This window comes from Dama dama, chromosome 14, assembly GCF_033118175.1.
Source record: "Dama dama isolate Ldn47 chromosome 14, ASM3311817v1, whole genome shotgun sequence".
In the NCBI taxonomy this organism is placed as follows: domain Eukaryota; kingdom Metazoa; phylum Chordata; class Mammalia; order Artiodactyla; family Cervidae; genus Dama; species Dama dama.
The window spans coordinates 26792263-26798791 of NC_083694.1; positions in this window are offsets into that span (position 1 = coordinate 26792263).

Consider the following 6529-nt stretch of genomic DNA (forward strand, 5'->3'; position numbering starts at 1 on the left):
GTTGCCTCTCAGCATGTGAGATCTTCCCAGACCATGTCTTCTGCATTGGCAGGTGGAGTCCCTCCCTTCTCTTTACAGCCAAACTCTGCTAAGAGTTGTCCATCCCTCTCCTCCCCTTCTCTCTTGGAGCCACTCTGATCAGGCTTTGACCCCACTGCTCCTCCAAAACTGCTCTTGCCTCCATCACCAGTGACCTCTGGTTTGGACCCAGTGCCACGCTCTGTCCTCATCACTTGACCTTGTAGTAACATTTGACCAGATGCTCAGTTCCTCCTCCCGGTGCACCCTCCTCTTGGGGCTTCTGGGACACCACACCTGCCTAGTTCTCCTGTTTCTTTGCTCCTTCCCAGGTTTTCTGCCAGTTCTTCCCCAGCTTACTGGCTTTTATGTAATGGTGTGCCCTTGGTCTTAATGAATCCAGATCCCTTCCATTCTATAACCACACTCCCTCTCTAGACTGACACTATTCAACAGAAGTTTAATATCAACCACACATGTAATTAAATTTTTTCCAGTAGCCATTTTTTAAAAAGTAAAAATATTACAGGTAAAACTAACTTTAATAACATCTTATTAACTCAATATATCCAAGATTGCACCATTTAAACATGTAATCAACATAAAAATTATTAATGAGACACAACTTTTTGTACTAAATCTTCAAAACACAGTGTACATGTAACACAGCATACATATCTCAATGTGGACACCAAATTTTCATTGGAAATTCTTGATCTGTATTTAGATTTCATGAACTCTATAGTTGAAAAAGTAGATGTATATACCCAAGTTGCTCCAAACATACTAAGATTTTTTTTCCAGTAACTCAATCCAACATCCAAGTTTTAAAAATTTAAATTAATTAAAATTAAACATTTAGAACTTCAGCTGCACGATTTCCACTAATTTCAAGTGCTCAGAAGCCACGTGTGGCCAGGGGCTACTACATCCAACAGCACAGAGCTAGATCCTCTCAGAAAACTGTGGTTCTAAATACCAGCAGGAAAAAATAAATAAATAAATAAATACCAGCAGGTCTTGCTGATGACTTCCCATGTTTACCTCCAGCCTGTACATTTCCTCTGGCCCTGAAGACCTGTCTAACCAGTGTCTACTCAGCTCTGCCCTTGGATGTCTCATGCACACCTCCAACCTCACCTGTTCAAAACTGCACCCCAGAGAGGCCCACTCCCACCCACCGAACGAGCAGGGCCAGTCTTCTCCATCTTGGTTAATGGCCACTCTTTCTTTCTGATGCTCAAGACAAAGCCTTGGTACTCTCCTGTCCCTTCTTTCTCTCTTACCTCCTATGTGGCCTGGCAATAAATCTTGTCAGTTTCCCCATTAAAGTATTTCCAAAATTCCATTTCCAGTCACTTTAGCTCCCAACACCCTTGGACATGCCCCTCATGGCTCCTAGATTACTAAAGGGCCTCCTGGCTTCTGACCCTGCACCCTGCAGTCTGTCCTCATTCAGAATGCTGCTTTTAAAAGAAGTCAGATGCGCCCTTCTGCTCAGAACCCTGCAGGGCTCCCAACTCACCCAGGAGAGAAGCCCAAGTCCTTACAATGGCCCCACAAGGCCTTCTCTCATCTGATCCCCCACCCCGCACCCCCTCACCCCATCTCTCCCCAGCAGACCCCTTCAACCCCAGCTTCTCCTATGTACCTCCTCCACCCTGCTTCAGCCACACTGGCTCCTGGAAACGCAAACCTTGCTGTTTCCCTCCATGTACATTTCATACCCTCTATCCCTGCATTTTTTGCCTTTTGCCTTAATTACTGGCACATTATGTATTTCACTTACGCTGTTCTGTCTCTTCTACTATAAGTGCCAGGAGGGACTTTTGTATGTGTTTGTTTTTGCTGCTCTCAACTGGGTGCCTAGAATAGTACCTGGAACCTATCGGGCCCTCAAGAAAAATTTTAAGTGAGTGACTTCCAGGAAGACAGAAAAACTGGAGCAAATCCAGGGGCAGTTGCTGCTTTGAGAAGCCTGAAGCTGAAAACTGGCAGGGGGCCCAGACCGCTCCCCGGGTTGGGGTTGGGTCAGGGGCGGTCACGGAATCCTCCCTGCCCTGGAATCTTGCTATCCGCAAGATGGGAGCTGGCGCAGGCAGCTGAGTCTTGGGAGAGCGGCGGCTCTGTGATCTGCTTCCCAGAGGCTGGCAGAAGGCAGAGGCGGGTTGGCTTCCTCCGCTACAACCGCCTCCCGGCCCAGGGAAGCCCGGGAGATCCGAATGTCGAAGAACTCTGAAAAAGCAAAACGTGTCTTTAAACGCAAGCAGGGGGTTTGTGCGGAGGATCCTAAATGACAGCTGCCCCCGCCGAGGAGCGCGGAGGGCGGGCCGGGCTTTGTCCCGGGGGGAGGAGCTGAGGGCTCGGAGAACGCGCGGGTCACGTGGCTGCCCGTGGGCCCCGCCCCGCTCCAGCCCCGCGGGACCCCGCACAGGGGAAAGGAGCCCGTGAAGCCCGGGAGGGCAGCTGAGGACGCGTCGCGGCTGTTACACCCTCCCGTCCTCCGTCCCGCCGGGACAGTGCAAGCCCGAGCCACCGCTCCGAGCCGGGCGCGAGACCTCTGGTGCCCGGGGCCGCTCGGTGCGGGCGCGCGCCCGGAGCCCCCCTTCTCCCGCCGCCGGCGCGCACGCGGGCCGTGCGTACAAAGCAGAGCCTTTCCCGGGCGCCAGCGCTGCCGCGGCCCCGGCCCCGCGCGGGGCCGGGGGCGGGGGGAATCGCCCGCGAGCGGCTCCCGGCCCGCAGGCTCCCGGCCGCCTGCCTCGGAGCTGCCCTTTATTTATTTATTTTGGTGGAGCAAGGCGGGGGTCATCTATCTTGGAGCAGAAAATCTTTCCAGGAAGTTTGTACCTATTAATATTTCAGTTCCTGGCAGCGGCTTTAAGTGCCGGTGCGTGGGGGAAGGGCCAAGTTCACTGCGGCAGGAGAGGGAGCTGCGAAGCCCGGCCGAGTGTTCTCGGTAGGCCTGAGGCGGTGGGGCCGAAGGGCAGGCCCGTCTCCCTGACACGTTCCCTGCGCCGCATCCAGGAGCTGCCCGGACCTCCGTGGGCCGCGGGCACGACGGCGGCGGGTGCTCTTGGGAGCGTCGCGCTCGGGGCTCCTGCGGGGAGAAGCGGACCCCGAGTCTGCTACCCGAGAGGGGACGTCGGAGGGAGCTGGGAGGAAGGAAGGCGGAGCCGGGAGCACCCAGTCTCGGAGGGCGCATCCCCGCGAGCGAGGGTCGGCCAGCCGGGTCTCTGCAGCTCAGACCGCAGCCAGCGTTCGCGGGGAACCGACGACGGTGAGGGCCAGAGCTCCGACAAGGTCCAGACGCCCTTTCTGACCTTGTCGGGTCACACAATGGGAGGGCGCTGCAGCAGAAACTTGACCTTATAAAGCTCGGATACTCCTCGCAACCGCCCTGCAAGGTTATTATCTCCAGTCTTCAGAAAATGGAGCTCGGAGAAGTTAAATAACCTGCTACACAGCGAGGTCCCCTTTTTGGACATATCTTGCAAGAAAGCGTCCCTTGGTAGCAAATGCATCGCTGATCGCTGTGCTTCCTATAATAGTCCCCCCCCCCCCCGCCCCCGCCCCGACACACACAGAATCACGTCCTAAGGGGAACCACGGCAACGAGTAGAACTCTAGCCCCACAGCACCAAGACTTGTCAGCTTTTCAGAATCCCCTTCATTCACCGCAGAAGTGCCTGCTTGGCTTTCTAGCCAATCACACAACTGGAACACCGATCATTTCCAAAGAAACTTATCTATATCGTTGCTCCCCTGCATGTGTAGATAAAGAGATTTGAAGCGGTTGACCTCGCCGTCTGTGGAGCCATCTATGGAGCGGGGCTCCTGAAAAGGTTGCTTCAAATGCTAACAGCCCCAGGGTAAAAACTGAAGTCGTCTCACACTGCAGCAGGGCACTGACTCGGCCCCAGTATTGCAAAATCGGTGGTAGACAACCATGGCAGCTTTTTTGCTCAGCCCCAGTCTCCTCGGGGAGTCTGGCCAGCCCCGCGTGGAGGTCACTCGCTCCAGGGCCAAGACTTGAAAACCTTTGGGCAAGGAGCAGTTGGGCTCATGCTCCGTCTCTAGTGTCCAGGAAACCCTCCCGCTTGCCCCCTCCCCTTCCCTAGCCACTTGTGTTTCCTCCAGATCGCCAGAGCCCCGCTGGCCTATGGACCAGAGGGGAGGATGTGAGAGATTCAAGCATTTTAAAGTAGAGCTTGCTGACTGGAAAGTCTTTCCTCACCAGGTCTCCTAGGAAAAATAGGAAACCCCCTAAGGGAGAACGGGCTGCCACATCTGTCTCCCTGTGATGCCAGCCTTGGTGATCCGGTGGAGGAATTCCAGCCCTCTGCCGGCTCCAGTCAGTAGGGAGTGCTTTGTGGAGGAGGCTTCAGAGAGCTTTCTCCCCCAGCTCTGGGCCATACCCAAAGAACCCTGCTTCTGTTTGTATTCCCACCGCTGAGGTTTCCGTGGGGGGTGGGGGTGCTGTCGGTGAAACACATGCCCTCTCCCCAGCTTGGGTGGGCCAGCCTTGCCAGCTGCCTTCACTCTTGGCTGCAGAAAGCCTGCCAGGCTGCAGTGTGCAAGGGCCTGGAACAATGACTGGTAGCATCAGCTATTTTAATGCAGAGTTAGGCACACAATCCTTGCTAAAAATAAATACAAAGGAAAACCCCAAAGTAGCTAAGCCTATTTTAATACCTTTTATTTTTCTTGTCCCTGGTTCTTTTGTCTTCCTGTGCAACTTGGAAGTTGTGTTTCGCACAGGGCCCACCCTGAGTGTGGTCAGGGCTCCCCTCCACACATGTCCTACCGACGGAGGGACGGACGTACGGCCCAATCTTGATCACTGGCAGGAACAGCAGAGGGAATAGAGGGAACAAAAGGAAAAGGACTCCACAGTCATTTATCTGAGTGCAATTTATATTGTTAAATAGAACAAAGGCACAACTTCTGAGATAACTACAAAGGAGCTTAGTGGTGATGAGCCCTCTTCCCACTGCCTCTCCCCTGTCCAACACAGCCCCACCTTGGGGAGAATGGATGTTTGCAAAGCACCTGGCTGAGAAATAGCTAGCTGCCCTCCTCTGATGGGAGGGAACAAATCCGAGTGCCTCTGGACTCCCGGGGGCATCACTGCTTACCTTTTCAGAACGGAAGCTGGGGTGGCAGACACCTTTGGGGGTGTCTACTGTTAAATTACATAAACAAGGAGGGCTTTAGACTGACTGTGGCTCTAATGCATTGGGGGCTACCTAGGCAGACCAAATCTAAGCCTGTAAATGCTTCAAGGTTATGAAATCGGACCTGAAAAGACAAATCACAAACAGCCAGCTAGGCTGTAAGCTACGGCCAAGAAATAATCTCCTTTCTTTGCTTCCTCAGGTCAGTTTCTCTGTCTTCCCCAGCTCCCCGGAGAAGTGCTCCTACCCACTTCCAGTTTAGCCCTGCCCTCTTCAAGTGGGTTTTTGCTCAAACTCTTACAATTTTGAATATGTCTCAGTTGACCCAGTGTTGGAATCAGTGGCCCCTCTTTTCTCTGGGAACTGATCCTCATCCAGGGAGGCAGTTTCTCCCTGCTGAGATATTACAGAGTTTCTCTCCCTCCCCTGCCCCACACCTCTGATGAGGACCCTTGGCCTCATTAGGCTCTTCTCTGGAATTTTGGAACAGAGGTGTAAGGGAGGGAAGGAGAGAGACAATGAAGCCCAACATCTAGGCCTCCTCAGAGAGTTTTTAGTGACTTTTTTTTTTCCAGCTTACAGGGTACAGTTTTCTATTTCTTTCCATGTCTCTCTCTCTTTTTTTTAATCAACAAGTGAACATTTTAGATCAGGCATTATAACACCTTTCTGTTTCTTTGCATGTCTCTTTTTTTTTAATCAAAAAGTGGGCATTTTAGGTCAGGCATTATAGCAGTTCTGGACTTGGGACGCATTCCCCCCACCCCAACCCCCCAAGTCTGCCGTTGGGTGTGTTTATCGACTGGCTTAGACCAATTCTGCAGAGTCTGTCTCCCCATAATGTGCCACTCCTGCTCTCTCTGCTCTGTTTTTTTCTTCTCGTTTTGATTTTTAATCTGGCCTTTCTAGAGGTTAGCCCTGTGAGCCAGTGATGGGTCAGAAGTTTGTGCCCACACGTTTGAGCCAGTAAGGCTTCTACCCTACACCAGTAGATCTGTGTGTAGGTCAGGAGAATGCATTCAAAGATCAGGCAGTTGTGCAAGACTAACCCTGCCTTTACTTTCTACCAGGCCCTTTTGTGTCTCTTCCGCATGCATGCAAGGCATGCATTCAGCCAAGGATGTGTGGGGAACCAGGGCCCTCTCTGGTCTCTCCTGAGTGGTGCAGCCTTGGGCCCACGCGTGCAGCTTTCCAGACCACCCAGGATATGGACTGGATGCCTAGGAGAAGGGCCCCCCTTTTTCTCCCCCTCCAGAGGACATTGGTCACCAGTGTTAGGCCCCTTATTGTCGTGACCAAGAGGGATGCCTGTGATAGGACCTCAGGCACAGCCCAGA